Below are 3,500 nucleotides of genomic sequence, written 5' to 3' on the forward strand. Positions count from 1 at the left end.
TATAAACAACTGTCATTAAAAAAAACACAGCTGTGGATCATTCAGGTAAAAATACAGTATTAAGAATCAAGTGTATGTAAACTTTTGAATGTGGTCATTTTTATAAATTCAACTTGGATCTTCAATCTTGGATGACCTGAGGGTGAGTACATTTTTAATTTCCAATTTAAATGGAATTTAATAGGAATTTTCAGTTCTGTTCTGGTGCACGTCCCTTATTGTAGAGTCCATACAGGGGACATCAGTGATAGTAAACTTGACCTTCACAAAGGGGTTTTCTCACACTGAATTTACTAAGAATAGAAAACTACACCTGTCGGTCTGCTGTGTTCCGCCCTTTTGGCAGAAAACCTTGTGTGATTGTCGCTGAGCACTCAAGGGTGCAACAAGTAGGTTAATGGTGCACTTACATTTGGCTATGATAACAACAGACATTTTACTATATTAAAGGAAGATGAGAGGAATAAGTTCATTTTGATGAAAGGAAAGCAACAATAGGTCTATGTATACTCATATATGCACATATACAGTTTCACAAACATGCTCTACCAAAAACAGTAATGGGGGGAAAAAAAAGATTATTGATTGATTTTGAAATTAAAGGGGAAGAGACTGAAGCTGAGGTAATTTAGGTTAATACAGACTCTTGAATTCCAACTAGCAACCAGCAAATCTCTTTAGAAGAAATTTAAAAATTACTCACTTTAGCTCTCTCACTTACCACCACAGTGGAGTGGTGTGCATGCATGTGTGTGTACATGTAGTTGAGTGGGTGTGTTTGAAGGAGAAGTGGCAGAAGAAAGGCAAGGTCTGTTCTGCTCCAGGTCAATACGTCCCTTCTTAACCAGACTGAAATTTGAGATCCAAGGTTAATCTAAGCTAACTGGTTCTAATGACTAAGTGCTGTAAAAAGGGAAATACTCCTTATAATAACACAAAATAAACACTTCTAGTAGTAGATACTACAATTACCTTCATTTTGATGTTACAGAGACCATGGACCAGTTATCCACCCACATACCCTATTTTGGTATTTTATTATCTAAATGGAAACACCAATATGTGCATAAAATGTCCGAAAGGGCATAAACTACGATAGAAACAAGATTCCATGATAGTGACATTTCTTGAAAACGTGTATAAATGCTTACTTGATCTAATATTTGATGTTTTTAAAAATGTTGTAGATTTAAGTAACAAATGAGAATCCCTAAAATTCTTGAATATATCTTGAGAACAGTCTTCTTAATGATTTTCAGTTTTGAATAAATATGTAAAAGTATGGAATTTGGGGTAAAAAGCACCCCTGCTGTTGGGGCTAAAAGGCACAAAAATTAACATTGTAATTAATAGAAGGCTGACTTTTCTATTTGTTGACATGACTTTGATTCAGATGGCAAATATCATATATTATGCTGGGTGTCCATCTTAAAGTTAATCACCATGTTTAGAATGAAACCATTATATTTAAAAACATGCTATTAATCATATCATAGAATAAAATATCATTTGTTGTTACTATTGTAAATCTATATTAAAGTACTATGTGATGTCCTTAAATGCTTTCAGAATCTTTACATTTTAAAATGATTTTGTTTCTGCATTTTAAGTATATTTCAATTTAATTATTTTATTTATTTATAAATATTTAATACAAACATAGATTTTTTTTGCAATCATACACTTTGGGCACAGTGAAAAGCACATTTTTCTCTTAGGGTGTGCCTTTAGCCCCATTGTACCAATATATATAAATTTTGCTTTGATTGTATGTGTGTATATATATTATTATTAGTGGTGGGCCGTTATCGGCGTTAACGTGCTGCGTTAACGTGAGACTCTTATCGTGCGATAAAAAAAATATCGCCGTTAATCTATTCTCAAATTTGGGTTGGGAGCTGGGTCTAAACTACGCAAGCTATGATGACTTTCACCTTGATAGTTTAACGCGGATGTATACCGAAGACTATAGAATATGGTCGCGCGTTTACGTCTCCTCCGCCAAAACACAGACGGGGTCGCGTCGTCCTCCATTCATAAAAACCGAATCTACTATAGGGCGAAATGCCACGTAAATTCGTAGTTTTTTGGATTCATAAATCAAATGTTGGTCTGTCACTTAATTCAAATCGCGATATGGACTAGTGTATGTGAAAACTGAAATGCAAAAAGACCGTTTTAATATGAATCCGGTATGTTCCGTTTGCCTAGCTGTATGTACCTATGAATGATGGAGACGCGCTTTTACTACACGCATACTGAAACACGTGACGCTCCCGGTAATTTTTGGCACTTGCATCTCACATGAACAGATAAACTCAATCTCCAAAACTGCTGTGAGTGTCACTTTTACCGTTTCATTTGAGAAAACTAGCATCATATCATACTGTATGACACAGAAACTTCACGGCAACCTGTCAAAATAAAAGTACGGTGTAACATGAACGTAGAAGTAGTGGAAACGTAGGGGAAACACTGGCTACCATAGATATACATACGTAGATGTATATTTTTATCACACTGTACAACAATAATACTGTTTTTTTTTATTACAGTAAGGGCTAAATTTAGGGTTGGGTAGGTGTTGACGTTAAAAAAACACAATCTAATAGGTAGAAAAAATAATTTCATTGTTAGTTAGTTAGTAAACAGTACATCTTATTGAACATAATTTATTTTCATCAACAAATTATCATAGAACAGCTTTATGAGCTTTATGATCCATTCTCAAAGACTTACTTTTAGTCATTATTTGGGTAGCACACATATTCTGAATGCCTTCAGCAGAATTCAAATTAGCCATTTTAATCTAGATTAATCTAGATTAATTCCAAGATTTAATCTAGATTAATCTAGATTAAAAAAATGAATCTATGCCCACCCCTAATTATTATTTTTTATTTTTTATTTTTTTAATTTGCTTGGATGAAAACATGCCAGCTATAGCAGAAGGAATAAAAATTCTGAGATTTGTAGCTATTTGCATAATGAATATAATAAACATTAACGGTCATAAAATAAACCATGCCTCGGCGGTATGTAAATCGTTTGCTATTCATTTTAGCACAGATCTCTGTGAATACATTGTGGAACAAATGCAATTTCTATCTGTTCCCTCTCCTGTGCATCTCTCTTTACTTTCCCCTTAGTCTCTTTTAGATGGTTTCTCGTTGTCCTCTCCCAAGGCCGATGGGCTCTCTGTCATTGGCAGAGACATGAGAAAGCAGCTGGGTCTTTGTGTTTGGAGGAGCTTCAGGTAATCAACAATGCAACCACTTACCCACAGCTCTCTGTGAAGAGACTGCCGTCAGCACGGCCAGGTAATTGAATGCATTAGCTCTGAATGAAGGACTGTTGTTTAATCCTCCTACACAAACATCTCTATCTACACCATTATCTTCCCGTGTAGCTGCCTTCCAAAGGCAGCCATTTATGAAATACACATTTGCAAAAAAAATATATATATATATATACATGTTCAGAGCAAAGCAGTGTTTAAC

This window comes from Garra rufa, chromosome 3, assembly GCF_049309525.1.
Source record: "Garra rufa chromosome 3, GarRuf1.0, whole genome shotgun sequence".
NCBI lineage: Eukaryota > Metazoa > Chordata > Actinopteri > Cypriniformes > Cyprinidae > Garra > Garra rufa.